This window comes from Hemicordylus capensis, chromosome 2 (assembly GCF_027244095.1).
Source record: "Hemicordylus capensis ecotype Gifberg chromosome 2, rHemCap1.1.pri, whole genome shotgun sequence".
NCBI lineage: Eukaryota > Metazoa > Chordata > Lepidosauria > Squamata > Cordylidae > Hemicordylus > Hemicordylus capensis.
Window position 1 is genome coordinate 312,984,799 of NC_069658.1, and position 23,211 is coordinate 313,008,009.

The window sequence follows — 23,211 nt, forward strand, 5'->3', positions numbered from 1 at the left end:
AAGGAGCTTAACTTTTGTCTTAAAGATGTTTCTTTCTTAAATCTTAGAACAAAAACTCTGAGACAGCACATCCTTGGGGGTCCAAATTTCAAACTGATCATCATTGTAGAAAGTGGGATTGATTCCTCAAGAGCTTTCCCACAAAATGTGATCATTATTTCAGGTCACAAAAAGGAACACTACTGAAATATCTTCCAAGGGTCAATTTATATGAGTTTCTATGATTCTATCAAGAATATTCACCTTTGGTTGTATTCATGTTGAAAATTCAATTCTCACAAGGAAAGATGGGCCAATTTTTATCTCCCCTTTCCCTATCAGTTGGGGGCCCTCCGGAGCATGTTTCTGGGGGCTGCAGAGGAAAGTGTGAATCAGCAAAAATAGTCTCTTCCCCTTCTCCTTTGCATGAACAGAATGTGTTCTTAAGATATAATCTGTTGGATGTTAGGATATTAGATAGCAACTCTCAAAAGTATTCACAAAATGTAAATCCTAGCATATACTTTTTGAACGTCACAAACATCATTGCTTTGAGTAACTTGGGCACATCAGATGGTTTTGTCTTATATTACTGACAAATAGCTACTTCATTGTTTGTTAAATAAAATGTTATTTTTGAGTATGTGGGTTGGACTTTAGGTTTGTTCTGCTCCAATATGTTTATATGTAGCTGCCACAAGTAGTACATTCAAAAATAAGCAGTTTCATTGCTACTGAATTCTTGGAATGAGGTAGTTTTGTATGACATTTTGGCTAGAAGTCACATGATCTTCTAAAGTTAGCATTTTTGCTCATAAGACTGCACCCATAAGTCATCCCTATGAAGAGAATTACAACATCTGAAGGCTACTCTGATTTGTCAGTGCACAAGTTTTCAAGATATACATGCCTGACTATGTGATATGCATCTTTCTCACATTATAGTTTATGTGAATACGCAAACAAGCATTGTAATATTAGAAGTAACTTTGAGACAGCAAAGAAATTTACTTGTACTTATAATGCTTTTTGACTTTTTTTCTAGCAAAACTTTAAAATAATGTCATTCTATTCAAGTAAAAAGGCATGATAATATCCTTGTATGCTGTGGTGCGTCAACCCCCCCCCCTTTTTTTTTTTTTTGCTGCAATCCACAGGCTAGCTCATTTGAGATCTGAAAAATTGGGACATATCACTGTTTTGTTGTACCTGAGAACCACCCTGTTAGATCAGACTAAAGGCATACCATATCCAACATTCTCTTTTCCATCCTGGCAAACCAAAAAGCAGGGCGTGAAAGCAATAGCCCTCCCCTGCGTGCGCGCACGCACACACACACACACACACACCTCCAGCAATTCTGAGTCCAAAGACCACCTTAGAAGAGCAGAATCTGTTGGTATCCTAAAAGTCCTTATCAAACACTACCACTTTAGCATACAAACCATATAGGAATGTTTAGGATAAAGAAGCAATCGGAACTGGCCTTCAAAACCGACCAGGAACTAATGCAATCAGTTAAGATCAGGAAGTAATTGTTTCTTTCTGGTTCACATCAGCAGTAGAGCTGGGTAGCCACAGTCTGTACCAGATGCCGGGGTGGCTCAAGAGTGGGGTATGTGTGTGCAAGTGTCTTCTCAGACTAGTAGGTTACCCTACCACCTGCCCGCATTTCTATTTCAGAAATCTAACATGTGGGACACAGCTTTCCCACCCATAAATGCATTTCACTCCTTCCATACTCCCCTCAATTTTCTTCTGGTTCTGCCACTTTCATACCCAAGGTAGAGTACATGATGATGATGTGTGGTGGTGGTGGTGGTGGTGCTTTTCAACAAAAACCTCAAAGTGGTTTATGTAGCAAAAAGGTATGAGAAGAATGGTTCTCTGTTCCAAAATATATATCTCACACACAAAGACTCACACCGATCAGAGAGACCCCATGCTAGGTTGAATAAGAACAGTTAGTTCTCCCTGTTGCCTGCTAATATCAGTGATTTACCACTTTTTCCAGTTAGTATGCAAAAAGATTATTTTGATAATCTATTGATAATCTATTCACTAGATTATCAAAAGGCATGGGACCAGTTCAGATGATACTTTGTCCACCAGCCCAACCATATGTAATAAGGATGTGAGCCATGGGCATGTTGTCCCTTCCTCCTCTGCTGGTGGAAGGTCAATTTTCCATAATCACATGAGAGGGTGATCAGTTCAGTTCATCTGAACTGCTCCTCTATCCTATAAATGCTAATTTAAGGTATTTCTAGCATGTGTAGAAGAGCAGTTCAGACAAACCCCCTAACCTTCAGGATTAGGGAAAGGCAACCCAACATGCCAGTACGGAAGAATATGTGTATAATTGACATGCATGTGTCCTAATTGGCAGTAGAGCTGGTGTATTCAAATGCCAAAGGCTCAATTCTACAAGGGAGCCTGCTGCTGCTGCCTACCTTGGAGTCCTTTGAGGGGGACTAAGAATAACCAGCAGTCAGTAGCCACCCACAGAGTGGGCTTCTCTCTTCTTACTTGATTAGTGATCCAGCAAGTGTTGGTTGTAGGTAGTAAGAGAAACAGGCACTAGCTATGTCCCTACAATGTCTAGCTTTGCCCATAGGGCATTGTGGGCCAACAATCATGTGTGGGTTACAGTGCTACTGTTTCTGCCCCTGCCCACTGCAGCCAACATTCATCACCAGCCTACGGGGTGGATGGACCAAGATATGAAGTGTCTACCAGAAGACACCTTACCAAGAGCCCTCTCAAATCTGGACCTGATTCTAATTTTCAGAACCTTTTGTTCCATAAAAAATGCAATATCTGAGTTTATTTTGCTGAAACTATGTCCCTTCTTCTTGCCACTGCCACCATCTTTAACTCCAGCAGCATTTCTGTGTCCAGAAATACCTTATCTGTTTTCTCAGGCAAAGGAGATCCTATCAGTGACAGGTAACTCTATTGTTTCTGTAACCTTGGGATAATATATAATCATTGCCTCCAGTGTCTACAGATTAGGGGTGTGCAATTCGGATTTTTGGGTGATTCGGCTCGGACCCGAGCCGAATCACCCCCGTTCTGTTTTGTGCCCGAATCTGGGTCACCCGAATCACCCTTGATTCGGTTCGGATTCGGATTTAATCCGAATCCGAATCTGAATCGATTCGGGGGGGTAAAAAGGGGCCCAGGGGCAAAATTTTGGGGTGGGGTGGTAGTGCCCAATGGGTAGAGTCTACCACCCCAATTTCAGGGGGATTGGGCAAAGTCCTGATTTTTTTGTGAATTTTTAAAGTTTTAGTGACTTTGGGGCAGTTCGGGGGCATAGCATGGGATTTGGGCAAAAGGAGTGGGGTGGGGTGGTAGTGTCTAATGGGTGCAGGCTACCACCCCAATTTCAGGGGGATTGGGCAAAGGGCTGATTTTTGGTAAATTTCTGAAAATTTCATGTCTTTGGGGCAGATTGGGGCATATTGGGGCAGAAAGTGGGGGCTGGGGCAGAATAGTGGGGTGGGGTGGTAGTGCCTCATGGGTGCAGGCTACCACCCCAATTTCAGGGGGTTTGGACAAAGGGGTGATTTTTTGAGAATTTTTGAAGTTTTGGTGACTTTGGGGCAGTTTGGGGGCAGAAAGTGGATCTGCCCCAAAAGAGTGGGGTGGGGTGGTAGTGCCTAATGGGTGGAGGCTACCACACCAATTTCAGGGGGATTGGGCAGAGGGCTGATTTTTTGAGAATTTTTGAAGTTTGGGTGTCTTTGGGGCAGATTGGGGGCAGAAAGTGGATCTGCCCCAAAGGAGTGGGGTGGGCTGGTAGATAGTGCCTGATGGCTGGAGGCTACCACCCATCCCCAATTTAAGAGTGATTGGGCAGAGGGGTGAATTATGGTGAATTTATTTGTATGAGGTTTGTCTTCATAAGGTGAAGTGTGCTAAATTGATTACTTCCTCATATTATTCATAGTAAAGGAAAGTGTGAAAAAGTGAAAGTGGGGTCATGAGAGTTGTTTAATTGAAAAAAATCTCATTTGCTATGATAGAATGAGAATTCACACCTCAGAAGAAAAAATTCGGGGGGCATCGGGGGTGATTCGGTTCGGCCCCGAATCACCCGAAATTGTTCATTTCGGGCACAGATCGTTCTGTGCCCGAAATTTTTTGCACATCCCTACTACAGATGTTTATTGCAAAGTGGTTGAAGATTTAACTTTTTTTTTTTTTTTGCTAACTCTAATTTAATGGTCTTAGTGGAGGCTGGTAGAGTTTAGGCAGGCTAAAAAAAATATGACAAAGCTTTGCATTCCTTTGGCCAACCTAAAGTGACTTGGCCTGGTCTTCTCATACATCCTGCCCTTGCTTTGTGGCTTTTTGTATACTTATCAAGGTTACTTCATGGACTGCTTTTTCTCAGACTAGGCTAGACTTCATACTTCTCAATGAGCTCTGATACCTGATAGGATGAACCTGACGGGTCCGACTGAATTTATCACCTGCCCTTTTGACTTGCTTCATGCTTGGCCTCTGATTGCCGCCCTTCCTTTCATTTTTACAGGGAGCATTGGCAGGTGAAGGGTATGACTATTTCATCTCATGCTTATGGGGTTCCCAGTTGGCATCCAGTTGGCTACTGTGAGAAACAGCATGATGGACTAAATAGGCCTTTGGTCTCATCCAGATTTTATGTTTTCAACCCCACTCTTTCTAGTGCCCTGGAGAATGTGCACCAAGTACCCTTAAACTGCTTTTGCAACCAAATAATGTTATCTGGAATGTGCTTTCCAATGCAGTTGCCTAAGTAGATAGTGGTAGTGGCTAAATTTCTTTAGGAGAATTACAAATTTTCATAAATGGTTTTTCATACAACTTTGGAGGGCTGGCTATGCATATTTTGTCATGGTTTTGTTTTGTTTTTAATTTTGTTTGCAAACGTGTGAAATTCAGTCACCGGGCTCTGATCGTGGTGTAGTGGTTAGAGTGCTGGACTAGGACCGGGGAGACCAGAGTTCAAATCCCCATTCAGCCATGAAACTAGCGGGGTGACTCTGGGCCAGTCATTTCTCTCTCAGCCTAACCTACTTCACAGGGTTGTTGTGAAAAAGAAACTCAAGTATGTAGTACACCGCTCTGGGCTCCTTGGAGGAAAGAGCGGGATATAAATGTAAAAAAATTAAAAATTTAAAAAAAAACACACCCTGTTTTGATATTCACTTTAATAGGTGGATTGAACAGCATGTGTGTATGTTCTTAATGTTTTGTTCCATAGCTGCATAACCATACAAGTACAAAAGCAGAGTAACCTACAGTGTAGCAAAGAGGAGACAAATTAGTTATGTATTTCTAGTGTTTTTATAAGCATGCCCCTAAGTCATTTATTTCCAGGGTTTGGTTTAGTGGTTAGAAAAGTTGACTGGAACTGTCTTAGTCAGCAAACCCAGGGAATAAATTGCAGGGTTTACAAGAGAGTAATACATAGCTTTACGCTTGCGTCTTAAAGTTCCATGTGCCAGGAATGGAAGAAAAGAGTCTATAGTTTGCTTTCCACTCTCCACACATCTGGAAAAAGTAAAGCATTTGTTCCTTCAGCATGTGAGTTGTCACGGTGCTTTTTTCCTCCTCCTCCAGCTTTTCCCCATCTTGTTTTAGTCATGTTCCTTACATTAGTTATGCTGCATTTGGGGCAAAATAATGTTTGTTGTAGAAAAATAGCAAGCTTAGCATGTTTTCTAGTTGTGGATGCAAGTTGTAATGGAAGTGGAACTTGTGGTTTTCATGGGAAAGAAAGAAAGAAAGAAAGAAAAAGGAAGAGCAAGGCTCTGGGAACTGGGGATGGGAGAAACCACCAGTTCTACTCCGTTGAGTTTTAGTAGATGGTGAAATGAAAGTATCTTGTCTGCCAGAATTATCTGCAGAGTGTAGTAGAAGCAGGAATGGCTTCTGTGGTTCACTCAAGCATGTGCAGAAAAGCCTAGCAAATAGTCTGTCCATGTCTGATAGCTCTGTGATGCACTGATGGTTTAGAAAGACACCAAAACTGTCACTGCACTGGAGAGCATTACATTGTATGCAGAGTGCAAGTGCCCTTGAGATGTCCATGGTTACACAGCCATACAAGTACAAAAGCAGAATAACATACACCAGGGGTTCCTAAAATCTGGAACTCCAGATGTTGCTGAACTACAACTCCCATCATCCTCAGCCACCATACATTTTAGCTGGGTATGATGGTTGCTGTATCTGGTACCACCAGTACCACCAGTTGGGAACCCCTGACGTACACTGTAACAGGGTGGGGATAAAGTCAATTCACCACCAACACCATGGTACTTCAGTGCAGTTAAAGCACCATATTTTGAATCCCTCCCTTATTCCTAGAACGTTGCTCTGAGATAGTCTAGAATGCCCAAGAGACATCCTTAGGATATGCTTGGACTTTGCATTCTAATGCAAAGCTCTTTGATGCTGCAAGGATCTGTGCTAACCTTGCTTCATTAGAGAGCTTACCAGAGCTTAGGGATATACTGTACCAGATATCCACTGCATACCCAAAGATTTCCAAAGAAGGAGAGGCAAAAACAGAGAGGGGAAATTGTTGTTGTTAAAACCTGGCTTGGGGTCAGGATATTTGAAGGACTGACTTCTCCTGTGTGAGCATAACTACCTACTGATCATATGATGTCTTGCTCTGGATCCTGTTGTCATTGCATGTTGAACTGGCCAGGATTCAGGTTTTTCAAGTTTCAGAAAAAAATATTTACAAGAAACAATAGGTCTTGGGCTTACTCTGGAAAGGCTGCCCAGATGCTAATGGGCATAGAACTCCATGTTATTCTTAACTGGCAACGTATTGGACATACTGGAGCAGTACAATAGCATCAGGCTAGAAAACAATTTGAACAAAGTATGGATTAAAGCTACATGGAGGTGATAAGTTTAGCTCAGGGCATTATTAGGGAATTAGTACTTACCTGTTGCCCCCAGTACTCAGAATCTTACACACAAACAGAAGCCCTATTTGGATGTTCGTGAAAAAGGAAATGCTACCATGACTAGAGGCACACTCAAGGCACAAATGACCAGGCTGAAACTATCATACTTTGGATACATTATGCGAAAACCCAGCTCCCTTGAGAAGTCCATAATGCTGGGGAAAGTTGAAGGAAATAGAAGAAGAGGATTACCAGCAGCAAGGTGGATGGACTCGATTACGACAACAATGAATGCACCACTGAGAGACCTTAAAGGCCAAGTTGAAAACAGATCTTCCTGGAAAGAATCTATGTGGTCGCTAAGAGTCGACACTGACTTGATGGCACTTAATCAATCAATCAAAACATGACTAGAGTTCTCAAAGTGGGACCAGATGCTTCGATTTGGACTGTCACTCACCGCTGTCAACATGCCACTCACAGTCACAGTGGCATTCAACTGCAGAGGCAAATGCCATATCTGTGATGGCAGGCGTTTCCATGATTGGGAGGTTTTGGCACTGAACATATCTGAATAGGACTATAGCAATTGGTCTTTAGGAGCAGCCTGGAGAAGAGGGAATAGGTTTGACAAATAGAGGACTGGCAATTTTTCAGACACTGGTATCTAACCAGTCACCTTAGTTAGCTTTACTTCATGTTTAGATTATTCATATTCAGTTGTGGGGTGGGGGCATGCAGACTTTGCTAATCACCAGCTTGAAAACTGAAGTCCTTGATTATTGACCAAATTACTTTCTGTATTGTTTGACCAATCAAAAGAGAACTACTTGGTGTTCTTGAGCCAGATGTTGGTGCTTTATTATCTTAGCTTTGTGCACTGTTATGATAGAAAGTAATAATGAATAGCTGTATGAACTGGGTATCTAGTGAGTATGAGTCCCTGTAGTGGCTCAAAATCTCCATCAAGGATGAAGATTTGAAGTCGAAGAAAGGCTACATTTTAGAGGGCTATAGAAATATATATGCTTTCAATAGACTTGGGCAAGGGCAGCCTCCCATATGAAGATCTCTAGAGGGGAAAGTCACGTCGGTTATGCTTCTTAGTAATGAATGACATAAATCAGCCAAATCAAAACACTTTATCTCAAATTGATTTTAATCAGAAAGTTAAGTACATTTTTAAGTACATTAAAAGTTAAGTACATTTTTAACGATCTCCTATGGGAATCAGTAATACTTACTTAATACTGTAAGTATTACTTACAGTAATACTTACTTAAAAACTTGTAAAAGTTTTTAACCCTGATTGGAGCATGTTCAGCCTGGACTGAAGTTTATAGCAAACTCTATGTAGATGCTCTTGTTCTGCAGAAAGTTTACATACATATTTACATTTAACTACATTGACCTGAATTGAATCTTGCTTTTTGTGGTGTTTCTCAGTTGAATTGTTTAGTATATACCCACCAGCCTTTAGTCTTAAATTATGCTGAAGATCTGCAGTTTCATGAAATGGAGAACTGGCAGTATGTAGTGAAATACTAGACACTAGAAACCCAATCTAGTCTGGCTGGACAAGTTAACCAAAAGAGTTCTATTATTTATTTACCCAATGGCTTTTAGAAGTTTTTCTTGATGATCAAGTATTACTGGACTGACAAAGCTTTTACTTGTGACATGAGAATTATTCTTATTTAGTGTGCTGATGTTCACTTCATCTGTTGTTTACAATTCAAGATATTTCTTTGATCTGAGCAACACTTCTGGGAACAGAGATTCTGATAATGTTGAGTACATCTTTTTTGCTGATTTTACTGCTTTACAACTTCTTCAGCTCTTTTAGAATTCATGCCTCAGGACTAGCACTGACACAGGAGCATGACTGAGGTTTTCTTTGCTTTGTGCTGCTAAGTTCGGGGCATTTACTGTATGTTCTTCATCTTCTTGACAGTGGTATGTGTACAACTAAAGAGTTCTGTGTGGCTGAATCAAGTATAGGAGAATTTATGGAGATGAAATTCAAGTGTTGTAAATGCATATATTTTAGGGGTGTGCAATTCGGATTTTTGGGTGATTCGGCTCGGACCCGAGCCGAATCACCCCCGTTCTGTTTTGTGCCCGAATCTGGGTCACCCGAATCACCCTTGATTCGGTTCGGATTCGGATTTAACCCGAATCCGAATCCGAATCGATTCGGGGGGTAAAAAGGGGCCCAGGGGCAAAATTTTGGGGTGGGGTGGTAGTGCCCAATGGGTAGAGTCTACCACCCCAATTTCGGGGGGATTGGGCAAAGTCCTGATTTTTTGGTGAATTTTTAAAGTTTTAGTGACTTTGGGGCAGTTCGGGGGCATAGCATGGGATCTGGGCAAAAGGAGTGGGGTGGGGTGGTAGCGCCTAATGAGTGCAGGCTACCACCCCAATTTCAGGGGGATTGGGCAAAGGGCTGATTTTTGGTAAATTTCTGAAAATTTCATGTCTTTGGGGCAGATTGGGGCATATTGGGGCAGAAAGTGGGGGCTGGGGCAGAATAGTGGGGTGGGGTGGTAGTGCCTAATGGGTGCAGGCTACCACCCCAATTTCAGGGGGTTTGGACAAAGGGGTGATTTTTTGAGAATTTTTGAAGTTTTGGTGACTTTGGGGCAGTTTGGGGGCAGAAAGTTGATCTGCCCCAAAAGAGTGGGGTGGGGTGGTAGTGCCTAATGGGTGGAGGCTACCACACCAATTTCAGGGGGATTGGGCAGAGGGCTGATTTTTTGAGAATTTTTGAAGTTTGGGTGTCTTTGGGGCAGATTGGGGGCAGAAAGTGGATCTGCCCCAAAGGAGTGGGGTGGGCTGGTAGATAGTGCCTGATGGCTGGAGGCTACCACCCATCCCCAATTTAAGAGTGATTGGGCAGAGGGGTGAATTATGGTGAATTTATTTGTATGAGGTTTGTCTTCATAAGGTGAAGTGTGCTAAAGTGATTACTTCCTCATATTATTCATAGTAAAGGAAAGTTTGAAAAAGTGAAAGTGGGATCATGAGAGTTGTTTAATTGAAAAAAATCTCATTTGCTATGATAGAATGAGAATTCACACCTCAGAAGTTTTTTCTGAGGTGTGAATTCTCATTCTATCATAGCAAATGAGATTTTTTTCAATTAAACAACTCTCATGACCCCACTTTCACTTTTTCACACTTTCCTTTACTATGAATAATATGAGGAAGTAATCAATTTAGCACACTTCACCTTATGAAGACAAACCTCATAAAAATAAATTCACCAAAATTCACCCCCTGCCCAATCACTCTTAAATTGGGGATGGGTGGTAGCCTCCACCCATTAGACACTATCTAGCAGCCCACCCCACTCCTTTGGGGCAGATCCACTTTCTGCCCCCAATCTGCCCCAAAGACACCCAAACTTCAAAAATTCTCAAAAAATCAGCCCTCTGCCCAATCCCCCTGAAATTGGTGTGGTAGCCTCCACCCATTAGGCACTACCACCCCACCCCACTCTTTTGGGGCAGATCCACTTTCTGCCCCCAAACTGCCCCAAAGTCACTAAAACTTCAAAAATTCTCAAAAAATCACCCCTTTGTCCAAACCCCCTGAAATTGGGGTGGTAGCCTGCACCCATTAGGCACTACCACCCCACCCCACTATTCTGCCCCAGGCCCCACTTTCTGCCCCAATATGCCCCAATCTGCCCCAAAGACATGAAATTTTCAGAAATTTACCAAAAATCAGCCCTTTGCCCAATCCCCCTGAAATTGGGGTGGTAGCCTGCACCCATTAGGCACTACCACCCCACCCCACTCCTTTTGCCCAGATCCCATGATATGCCCCCGAACTGCCCCAAAGTCACTAAAACTTTAAAAAAATCGCCAAAAATCAACCATGAACCAAATCACCCGAATTTTTTTTGCCCGAAATTCGGGTGATTCGGCTCGTGTCCGAAAAAATTCGGGGGACATCGGGGGTGATTCGGTTCGGCCCCGAATCACCCGAAATTGTTCGTTTCGGGCACAGATCGTTCTGTGCCCGAAATTTTTTGCACATCCCTAATATATTTAGTTACCTTGATTGAGCAACATCACTCTTTAATTTAATTCAATCAAGATGAATTTGATTAATCTTATTCTTGAGAATCTGCTCTTTTTGTAGCTAGTTTTTATATAGCTAATTAAAATTTACATGTAATTAACTATACTTTTGTCCTACTATATAAATATCTTATTTAATTGTAAGGTAATATTAAGAAAGGTAAGACATAAGAAATGGTTCTCAGAAAATAAGTCTTCCTGAAGTGTGTAGTTACACTCTGTTTTCCCCCTATTCTATTCCAATTCTATTTTTAATAGAATTTGTGTCCCAGTATACATTTCCTTGTGTTTGACTTGAGACTCTTTACTTATTTATTTTATTTATTTGTTAATTTAACTTATATACCACCCAAACATTTGTCTCTGGGCGGTTAACAATGAAATTAAAACAAATATAAAAGGTTAAAACAATTTAACAATTTAAGAACAGCATAAAACGAAAACCTTCAAATTTAAAAAGCTGAAAAAGCTTGGGTGAAGAGTTGGGTCTTCAGACTTTTTTAAAAATAGAGAATACTGGAATACCTTATTGGAATAAGGTTGGATTTTTAAAAAAGTATACTACACTAGTTATACTAAAACTATGACCATGGTTATACTAAAAAGAATATTATTGAAAAATATTAAGTGTAATGTATATCTGTTTCCATTGTTTGAAAGCAATATGTATTATTTAAACACTGTTGGCCTAAGGAATGCTGAGGTTTTCCCCCTCTTGAAATGTTTGTTTTGGTGAGGATTGGGGGTACGCACACATTTTAAATTGAGTCTCAGGACCTGTTCAAATGAAGTAGTTTCTAGACATTATCATTTTTATTGGAATCTTGTGTTATCCTGTCAAACTCCTCTGTGGTTTTTATTCCCAACCCTGATACCTTGTGATGGCGGGTGGGGAAGGAGGAACTGCTATTCCTACTAAATCTTAGGGCATCCTTGTATTTTAGTGCTGTGAAGGAAGTGCCTCATGCTTCCTCTTCCTCTACATCTCAATGGCATCTAAAGCAGAACTTCCACATTTCCAAGAGAGATGCAAACTGGTCCATGTCAGAACTGAGGTAGGGAGATGCAGTTTCTATCTCACAAGACTGAGATGTTGAGGAATAGGCTGTCCCATTCAACCCCCCCTCCTTTTCTTTCTTTCATGTGGATTAGCACTTCAAGGATCATGGCCCAGCTGAATACTCATATTAATAGAGGCACAGTGACTTGTTTTTAAAATGATTGAATTGAATGAGTAAGGGTTGCTTTGTGTGTGTGTTTGAGGTTTTTTTGTATGGTGAGTATCACATTTTGAATTGGGCCTCATGTAGTCCTGGGTAGAAGCACTAGATATCTCTGTTGGGAAGAGACTTTAGGTACACAAAGTTCATGTGTCAGTAAACCACTATGCTGTTCCACCTTTTCCTTCTGAATTTTACACCATAAAGTCCTTGGACCATATTGACAGCTTGTTTTTTAATAAAAATACAATATAGGTAAACCAGTTCATCAAAACAAGGAAGCTTTCTTCTTATTAATGGCATATCTTAACCATTTAAAAATAAATACCTTTGTGTTTTGTCAGTTCCAGTTGTACTGACAGTTTCTTAATAGTAACAAATTACCCAGAAATTTCTTTTTGGTATTTGAATGCACAAATATTTGCTCAAGCCGTTACTTTTCCATATCTGGTGATGTGCATTCTGAACCAATGCTTCCCAATTGCTCAGAAATATTTTGTATAATCAAGTCCTAGATTCAGTTCATTTATATAACACTTAAGATTGCTTGTTTAGCTCTTGAAAGTGAAAAGTAGTAAAACACATGGCAAGATCTCAAGTCAGAGCTTGCTTTGTTTCTTTTTTCCTTTTTAAAGTGTGTGTTCCCTGCTCCTTTGAAGCATAGATCTTGCTAATTAAACAATTAGAACAACAAACACTGTCCAGCCACGGGTCAGGTAGAAAGTTCAAATCCCAGATGGTCCATAGCTACACATGACTCATCTACCAGATGGGTCCCCATCATGATGGTTTTTTCCCCCAGTGTTAAGCCAATTTGTTATAGTCTTAATCAAATATTTATGAGTCTCAGAGCTTTCACTAGGAAAGACTCGTGCTTCATTGAAAGACTTTTCTGCATATGTGAAAATAAACAGTGCCTTATAGGCTGAAACAACACAAGCTTTCAAGTGTTTTGTCCATAGAAAACAATGAGGAAACTCGAAACACCTCATTGTTCCCCATGGGTAGCTCCTAGGGACACTGAATTGGGTTGTGTGGTAGGGCATGATGGGTGCTACCTAACACCCAAACCAGAAAAGAAATGGGTAAGCGGATGATTTTTAACACATTTTTAACCTTTCCCCGAAACCCCATTAGTATTGTATTGAAAGGTTAAACATTTGTTTACAAATACAGCCTCTGAAGACAAGCCTAAGTAAACTGAAGTTAAGGACCAACTAGGCATGACAGGACAGCCATGTACATGTATTCCTGGGTCTGTCCTAGTCACATATAAAATGTGATGAGTCTGTCTGTCTGCACTAAATGAGCTGTAAGGGAAACAAAACCTTGTCCCCTCCACCCACTTACTTCACTGTGCTGCATGGCTTAAAGCCATCCCCCCCCACCCAGCCCAACAGGGAAAAGTGAGCCAGGCTGGGGATAAAATTGCTTGAAGTAATGGAGCGCAATGAAATAAGCTTAACTTGTCCATATGCTCCATTTCATGTAAAAGTTAAAATAGAGCCATTCCCACCTCATGCTTTTCATTGTGTATATGAATAAAATGCACATGACTGTCCTATCATGCCTATTTTCTACAGTTTAGCGCCCTCAGTGCACCTTAAAATTATATGGTTGAAAGTATATCTGTCAGTCATCTAGGACAACCTGCTCCCTGAAGTCAGATGCCTTATCCTATCACATCTCCCAAAGCTACAATATTTCCTTAAAACTTCCAAGATGATGATGTCCAGTTGGTATTACTCCATTGCTGAGAAACTTAGAGTACATGTAGCTATACCTGCAATCTGATACTAAATACATGAAAGATAGAAAAGGTTAAGTAGAAAAGACTTTCATTATATTCCATTTTAAAATATTTTTTGGAGAGAATTTGGCAGTTGTGGCAACAACTGATCCTTAGACGACCACTAGCTGGTGTTCCAGTAATGTGTGCATTTAGGATGGAGTTGAAAGAGCAGTTGACATTGGCTCAGTTCAGATGATGCAGCAGGTCTTAGGTTGTTGAATTGTAAATCATCGAGGAAGAACTGACAAGCCCAAGTGCTATCCTATTGCACCTGGCTAAATGGAAACTTCCCAGCAAGTTAAATAACAGTTTCCTGAGATGTCTGATCTGTGAAGCTCTGGTTTAAGTAAATCCTGAAAATTTGACCCCTAACTAGTTTGATTGTTGTTTAAACCACAATTTTCATGTGTGTTAAATTATGGGAAGCAAAGCAAGAAGCTTTCCACTTATCCAGGCAATTGAAAATGAAAAGAGCACAGTGCAACTGCTTTATTGTTGTAGTGTAGTATTTATTTTAAATGTGTCACATAATATAGAATAGTCAATCTTAGATTCTAAACATCTCAGAATCCAAGTCGGCACAGTAGAAGACATCCTTGGAAGTAAGACCTGTTGAAATGAAAGGGTAAATGTGTTTAGGATCTGGGTGAACTGGAAATTTAAGTCTGGTGTAACAATGTCTTAATGTGCCACTAGGCAGTTGATTCTGAAATATTCATTATGCAGTATTTGGTTACAGGCCTTTCCTCATGCAAGCCATATTAAGATGCTTAAGGATAGGGGTTTTTTTTCTACTAGCCTTTGTACTACTTTGTACTGTTAGTCATATAGAAGTTTAAAAAGCGTATGCTGAACAAGTCCTAACAAGTTACTTATACAGTTTTAATTTTATGTTAGTTATTTTATACAAGGCAATTAGATTGCAATGTTGATTTAACTTGCAGAATTTCCAAAGCTGCTAAACTTTGGGAACTAATTAAATTTAAGCTTCTAAACTAATGTTAGAAGCATTATTAAATTAAAAATAAAATAAAATGTCTGTGTTAGAATGTTAGTTTAATTTTTTCCCCTTGAATTTTGAAGGACTAAATAGGATTGTAGTGTTTATTAAGGATACAAATGGAACTGGTTTGGTCTGCTCAGTTCGAATCCGGACTGGAGTAGAACCAGTCCAGCCCAGTCCAGCTTCTGGCTCGGCCAAACCAGGTCCGGTCCAGTTCAGCTTGGTGGGTATACTTGTAAATCCATTGAGGATTCCCCTTTATAAGTACAGGGCATTCCCTAGAGTAAAGTGGGAGGGGGAAGAGAAAAGGTACTTGTAGCCTTTAAATTTCAGGCGGCGGGGGGGTGGCACAGACAGCAGTGGAAACTAGGGATGTGCATGAAGTGTTTTGTGCACATCTCCGGGAGTGCAGAGTGGAAGGAGACAGGTCTTGCCTGCCCCTCCGGTGCTCCTTTGGCATCCCACTGCATCACTGTTGCTTCCGAATGGCCACACCATCTCTGCAAATAAGCCATGCCATGCTAGGACTTCCTGCATGGGAACAGGAAGTTTCCTGTTCCCAGCATCCTGCGGGCGGCAGCAGTGTCACAACCTCACTGCTGCGCATGTGCCAATGCCATTACATGATGACAACACCCATGGGATGCAGGAAGCCTGTGGCATGGCTTCTCTGCAGACCCGGAAGGGTCATTTGGAAGTGATCGCACTACGGAGGAGCGCCGGAGGGGCAGGTAAGAACTGCCTCCCTCTATTTAAAGTACCCGCTTGCCCCCAGCCCAAAGGTTTCAGCCAGAGGAACTCAAATTGTTTTGGCACCTCACATAGAGGCACCAAGACGATTCTTGCACGTCGCTAGTAGAGACATTGGTTGTGAGGGCTCCTCCAACCCATCTGCTGGCCTCCCAAATGATAGCCTAGGCCAGCTGCAGCCTGGTTTGGACCTCTGCGAATGTGCAGATGCCATTTTTCATGACCTCGGTGTGTACACAAAGGCCATTTGCATCATCACTACTACTACTACTACTACTACTATTTATATACCGCTTTTCAACAAAGTTTCCAAAGCGGTTTACATAGAAAAATAAATAATACACAAATAAGATGGTTCCCTGTCCCTAAAGGGCTTACAGTCTAAAAAAATTACAATCTAATGTAATGTGGTGACATGATTTGTGTCACCAAGATTGCTCTGGTATCTGTTTCTTTTAAAGGACCCATCCACAGCATTGGGGAAAGTGCTGCATTGTGCAGAGGTCAGCACAGTGTGAAATACCTCTCCTATTAAAGGGTTGTTGTTTTGTTGCCAAAGTAGCCCCTATTTGAAAAACAGTAAAGATCACTGGCATAGCTTCTCAAGACTAATAGACTGAACGGTGACCTGTCTGAGCAATGACCTATGCAAGTCTGTGTGATAGTGATGGTTTATATCATGAATTCAAATAAATTGTACTGAAAGATAGGAGGTAGGAGATGCTGATCCCAATGGTGAATGTAACATCTAAACCAGCTCTAAAATTTTAGTGAAAGAAAAAGAAACCATTTTGGAGAAAATCTTATAATGGGCCTAGGAACTGGAAAAGTCATCAGATGGATCAGTGTAGATTACTGGTTAATTCTGTCATTAGCATTTATAGGCTTAACTTTCTTTTTTCTTTTTTCTTTTTAAAAACATTTTTTATCCCACTCTTCCTCCAAGGAGCGCAGAATGGTATACTACATACTTAAGTTTCTCCTCACAACAACCCTGTGAAGTAGGTTAGGCTGAGAGAGAAGTGACTGGCCTAGAGACACCCAGTGAGTTTCATTGTTGGGGATTTGAACTTGGGTCTTCCCGGTCCAGCACTCTAACCACTACACCATGCTGGCTACTTTTAAAAGTAAAAGTAAGAGCTGCATTGATCCTCAGTAGATCAGGGCCAAAGCAAAGGAGTCAAGGACCTTTACCCAATACCCATACCACAGTTGCAATCCTGCTTCCCCTCTAAGACAGGTGCTATCTGACAAGGAATTAAACTCACAGTCAACTGAAGTTTTTTTTCTTGGCAGACAGAAGTCACAGGGAGATCCAGATCAAGACTATGGAAGAGGATAAGGCTAAATTCCCTCTATTCCCCCCACAAATGCACAGTCCCAGTTCAATCCAGCTGCTATTTTAAAAATAAAATTAAAACCTAACAGTGCTAATTACATTAAGGTAGGATCTAGTTTGGCACTACGGCTGTTTTGCCTAGGTGAGTGATGATGGTGGGGTTTTACCTTTCTATTTTGTCTTTACTCCAAGTAGTTCAAGGCAGCACCTAAAAAAAAAAAAAATCCTTGCAACAACCCTGTGAATTGAGTTAGGTTGAGAGATAGTGACTGGCCCAAGAGGCATCTGGTGGGCCACCCTGGGATACAGGATGTTGGACTAGATGGGTTTGGGCCTGATCCAGCAGGGCTGTTCTTATGTAGGGCAGAGTAAGGATTTTAAGCTGGGTCTCTTAACTCCTTCTCCAGCATTTTGTCCCTACACCAGACTGGCTGGCTGTGGTATCTACATTTCACATATATTATTGTCCTGAAGAAAATCCTTATAACCAAAAACACACTAGTGCTCTGAATAGCTTCTTGGATTAATACATTTACTGTCTGCCTTTTATTTGCATCAGTCCTTGGTTCCATCACCTTTTAAGGTGGTCCTTAGAAGTGAGGCAGATCTGCAGTGAGGAGGATTTTGCACACATAGGAACAAGTTATATGAGCTTGCAGTTCATAAAATATTTCTTAGTTACTCTTGCTCATAGAGACTGCTCCTTCAGGTAGTTCAAATTTCAGACTACACAAACTGAGAACAGTTCTTGCATATGTGCTTCATGCTGATAAGCCTCTAATTTCCACTAGCTGCTTCGGGAAAAGGTGGCATAACATTTTTGTTATGCTTGTGTCAAGCTATTGCCTTATTTTGCAATGTGTTACTAGAAAACGGATGTGTGAGAAGCACATCCTCATTTGTCAAGGCATGCTTCACACATATTAAAAGGCTTGAATTGTCAGATGCACTAATTCCATGTGAGTCCATTTTAAAGTGTCTGAATGGTGTAAAGTGACATTCTTTATTGCTGCTGCTTAGATTAGATGAGAGCACTGCTGAGTGACTTGACATCGCCACATATGAAATCTAGAATTCATGAATGCCAGAAATTCATATTGATCTTCCCTCAGTGATGGATTCTCTTCCATTGAAGACCTGCCCAAATACAGACTTGAATGTTTAAGGGACTCCTTTTATGGAGATGGGAGAGGACAGTAGTTTTCAGCTGCCATTTAACTTGAGCCATGGAGAGTGGAACAGCAACTCTGTAATAGAGTTTTATTCTTGATGGTTAAAAACTAATTTTAAAATGTCTTGCTTTTAAAACATAGAAGCCAATACTGTATCATAGAAGAAAGGAACTGTAGTGTGAATGGAAACATTTAAACAACCTTAGACCAAAGCAGCATAAAAGTGTAGCTTTACAACCCAACACTTTGTATGTTTACTCAGAAGCAAGTTTCACTTTGTTCAAGGGAACTTGCTTATAAGCATTCTTACAAGAATGCATAAGATTTCAGGCTTTTTGAACTAAAAGCTGCTTGATGCTAGAACATATTAAAGCATTTGGTCAGTATTAGAGCATCTGCTTTACATTCAGAAGGTCCCAGGTTCAATCGCTGGCATCTAGCACCTGCCAAGAAAACAAAATGTAAACAATGGCAACAACCATTTCAACTAGTGCACATAGCGACTCACTGCTGCGGATTTCCACCGCCCAATTTGCTGAACCACATCCTCCCGCATCCCCATGAGAGCAGCTATGGTGGCAGCCCCAGTCCAGAAGGAATGCAATGTAAGTCCACCCATTGGGACCCCTTCCATTGCCAAGGCCTTCCTAATAACCACCAAGAACTGATACTGGGTCAGGGGATCCTTACTCTCATGCATGAAAAGGCATCCACCCACAATGGGTCCCAGCTCCACATAGTGCCTTAAAGCCGCTACCAGGCAAAACGTAGGATTGCTGGCTGCCGCCAGCCTAACCACCTGACCCCTACCCCTCTTATCTGTCTTGGAACAGTGTAGAAACAGCCGCGCTTCTTTGTCATCCATCAATGACAAATCGGCAAGCTGTAAGCAGCGGTCTCTAGGGGAATGCCCACTCCGTGGCAGAATCTCTGATGGCCTAAAGGCTCCAAAAAAAGCCACCAGCACATCTGCCTGAAAAAGGAGGACCTCCCATGGTGACTCGCAACAGCCCGGCAAGCACCTAACCAGCACCACCACCAGATCAAGAGTAAATGGCAGCCTGCTGTCCTTGGCCACATGGAGTCCCCAGGACCAACCCTTCAATATCCTCCTCACCCTGGGGTCACTAGAACGATCCTCCACTCCCTGGTTTGTAAGGACAATGCTGCCATGTAGCCACCTAACGTGGACACTGCCCGTTCCGCCCCATGTAAGTGGTCCAAAAACTGCAGTAAATGCACTACCAGTAGAGGCCACTCCTCTTCTAAGCCTGCCAATTTCCAAAAGCTGGAGAAAGCAGCTATCCTAGCAGCGTAACTCACCCTAGTGCCCGGCGCCAATGAAGCAGCTATGGCCTGCTGGGCCTCTGCTTGCCAAGACGCCACAGAAAGGCAGGCATGGGATCCGGATCCAGAGCTGACTCGGGCACTAACTCCCTGAACCTGAAAGCGAGACAGGGCATCAGCAATGTCATTCTGGATCCCGGGAACATGGCGGGCCAAAAACAAAATGTTGGCCTGAAGGCACTGCAGTACAAAAACCCTCATTAACCCCATCACCCTCTTAAAGCGGGAGGTTTGAGAGTTGACCACCTGGACTACCACGTGGTTATTGCACCAGAACCAAACCGTGGAACTGGCAACTCCTCAGTTCAAAGGTGTACCGCCACTACGATAGGAAAAAACTCCAGGAAGATCAAGTCTCGCGTTACCCCCCGCTGGGCCCAATCCGCAGGCCAGCGTGCCATGCACCACCGATCCCTGAAGAACACCCCACATCCCACGCCACCCGCAGCATCCAAATGCACCTGTAGGTCGGCCTCAAGGAGCTGTTCGCCCCTCCAAAATGAAACACCATTAAATCCCTGCAAAAATGTCTCCCAGACAGCCAAGTCTGCCCTAACACCCTCTGTAATGCAATGCAAACCCTGTGGTGTGGGGCACGAAGCCCCATCATGAGATCATAAATGTGGCTCAAAAAGGCCCTACCAGGAACTACAACCCTACAGGCAAAGTTAAGGTGCCCCGCCACCACCTCAAGCTCCCTCAGAGTAGCCTTACGGGCATGCCCAAGAGCCCTAACTAAGTCCAGCAGGACCCCCAACTTAGCCTGTGGCAAACAAAAGCAACCCGCCAGGGTATCGAGTTCGATTCCCAAAAAGGACAGCCATGTGACCGGCCCTTCTGTCTTGTCCTTGGCCAAGGGGACACCCAGGTCCCATGCCAAATCCATAAAGCAATGCAGCAGGTGTTGGCATTCAAAAGAATCGCCCCTCCCTGCAAAAAGAAAATCATCTAAAGAATGAGCCATGAATACTAAGCCCGCCCTCCACCTCACTGCCCATTCCAGAAAGGTGCTAAAAGCCTCAAAGGCTGCACATGAAATAGAGCAGCCCATAGGGAAAGCACGGTCAAAATAAAATTGACCCGCATAAGCGAAGCCCAACAAATCAAAATCTAAAGGATGAACAGGCAGCAGGCAGAAGGCGGACTCTATATCACACTTGGCCAATAATGCCCCGACCCCACGGTCCCTGACCAAATGGACCGCTGCATCAAAAGAAGTGTAGCGCACTGTGCAGAGCGCATCCGGGATTCCGTCATTGATGGAAGAACCCCTAGGGTGTGACAAATGGTGGATCAAACAGAATTCCCTGGGTGCCTTCTTGGGCACCACCCCCAAGGGAGAAACTCTCAACTCCAGGAAGGGGGGGGCGGGCAAACTGCCCCATCACCCTACCGGTGTCCACCTCCTTCTTAATCTTCTTAATGACAACAGGCTCCATGCCCACTACGGATTTTAGGTTGCGGGACGTAGCCGGTACTTGGCGAGAACTAGAAGGAATCAGAAAACCATCCCTGAAACCTGAAATTAAATAAAAAGCAGCCTCCCTATCTGGATAATCCAAGAACAAGTGCTCAAAGACCTCAAGCCTTATTGGGCTGGGGTCCTTTTCCCATAGGGGGTGGAGGGGGACCCCCTTTCTTAGTGCCACCTCCCCTGAACTTCAATCCTGCTCCCCCAGGCTTGGCCCTGGGGCAGATGGAACTCGGATGTTTAGCACCACAGAGCCCACACACGTGTCTGAAGTGACACATCGGCCTGGAGCAACGGCCACCATTGTTAAACTTCCAGCAGACCAAGTGGGGTTGAACCCACTATTGACCCGCTGCCACGGCAGATGAAACCCCATGCGCCCTAGAAAGCAAGTGTCCACTGTCCGAGCAATCCCCGTTGACCGGGCGGGAAGGACATATAATCACTAGCCACAAGCTTTTGCAAAGGCATGTTCCAGGGAAGGGTAGGGTCTAGCGCTGCACGCATTCGAAAACTTTCATCACATCTAATCCAGGCTGGGCCGGCAAAATCCGAAACGGCCCGGTGAATAATATCCATGTATTTAAGAAGCGCAGGCCCCCTAGCAGGCTGAGCCTGCAATATCACCCCCATATAGATTGTGAAGCCGGAAAGCCTGTTTTTCCAACTGGCTTATGCTTTGTGGATTCATGCTCCTTACATGACTCACCTTCTTTATGTTTTACCTCCGGCTCCCTAAACAACAAAGTAAATATGTTTATATTTAAGAATATAAACAAAGAAGACCACTGGCCGGTACCGCCAGGAGGTGTAGGTGCAATGGGCTTATCCGGTGCAATGGGCTTATCCGGTGCAATAGGTGCCAGCAGATCCGAAGGCAGAGGCACTGATGGATCCAAAGGCATTGGCAACACTGGAGCCGCAGGAAAAGGGACCGCCGGAACAGGAGCACCAGGAACAGCCAATCTAGGATCCTCTGGATCAACAGGAACAACAGGGCCAGATGGGCCCTCACCCCTCTCCAGCGTTTCCAACCTGTTGGAAATAGATTTTAGTAAATGCGTCCTAGCAGCCCCACGAGTGTGCCAAGGAACCTTCTTGGGTGCACCTGACGGGCCAGCACCCTTATCAGAGGGAGCGGCCTTGACTTTCTCTAAAGCCTCCATCCAGTTAATCAGCCCCCAAACAAGGACCATTTCTTCATCCTCATAATCCGATGAGTGGGGGGAGGAGCAGGCCGCTTGGGCTGTCGAATAGGCCGCCCACCAGTTTTACCTTGGGCTTTCTTAGGCATCTGCCTTAGTAAAATCAACCCAGGAATAAGCAGAAAAAACCCAGTCCCAGCCACCAGGGGGCCATCAACCACTCTGCAGAAAAAAGGCCAAACCACCCAGTCCCAGCCACTAGGGGGCCAATAACCACTCTGCAGCAAAAAGGCCAAACCAGGCCTATCATCACCAGGGGGACGTGAACACTTTGCTGAAAACCCCAGCCAGCCAGCCACCCACCACCAGGAGGCCGATAATTGTTGAAAAGGCCAAACCAGGCCTACCACCACCAAGGGGACATGAACACCAACCACCAGAGGGCCCAGTTGAAAAGGCCCAGCCAGGCTACCCACTGCCAGGGGCCGCCTTAAAATTGCTGCTGACAATGCCCACCCAAACAATAAAGCCCTACAGTGCTAGCCAATCCCCCAAAGAGGGGGAGGGGAAGGTGGCCCATGCAGCCAATGTTGCCAACCAAGCCCGCCCAGCTACAAGCCCAACCCCCACCTATGTCCAAGCACCCCCAATGCCCTAATGGGGTCAAACAGGGGCCAAAGCCCAAACACTGCTGCCCAAGCAGCACTGCAGTGTAGGAGCTCTGTCAACTAGCTCCTACACTAACGAACATCGAGCCCAGACTGAGAGACTAGGGGCGGGAACCAAAGACCAATGGTCCCGGGCCCCTCCCCCAAACCACCTCAGGCCAATCAGAAGGCTCTACTTTTGGGCTCAGGGCAGAGCAGGGCCGAGACAAACCCCCTCCCCTCTGCACGAGGCCTAGGGGAGGGACATTTTGAGATAACCAGGAGGATGACTGTTGCTCACTACCTAATGCAACCTGTGTTTCAACAAAATACCTTGTTAC

At 43.4% G+C, this 23,211-nt stretch overlaps 1 protein-coding gene and 1 long non-coding RNA gene across 15 annotated transcripts in view; one reads left to right on the forward strand and one right to left on the reverse strand.

The window, feature by feature from the left end:
* The window catches only part of IQSEC1 (IQ motif and Sec7 domain ArfGEF 1), a 595,321-nt gene that overhangs the window by 333,716 nt on the left and 238,394 nt on the right, over positions 1-23,211 (forward strand). The gene's annotated exons all lie outside the window — the stretch shown is intronic.
* On the reverse strand, positions 14,485-22,966 carry LOC128347992 (uncharacterized). Of its 2 annotated transcripts, XR_008317867.1 has the most exons (4): positions 21,001-22,966; positions 19,584-19,703; positions 17,256-18,703; positions 14,485-14,605 (listed from the first exon to the last, which is right to left on the reverse strand). It is a non-coding gene; the product is annotated as an uncharacterized LOC128347992 (long non-coding RNA). The 2 variants fall into 2 exon arrangements; XR_008317866.1 differs by having other exon boundaries at positions 19,584-22,966.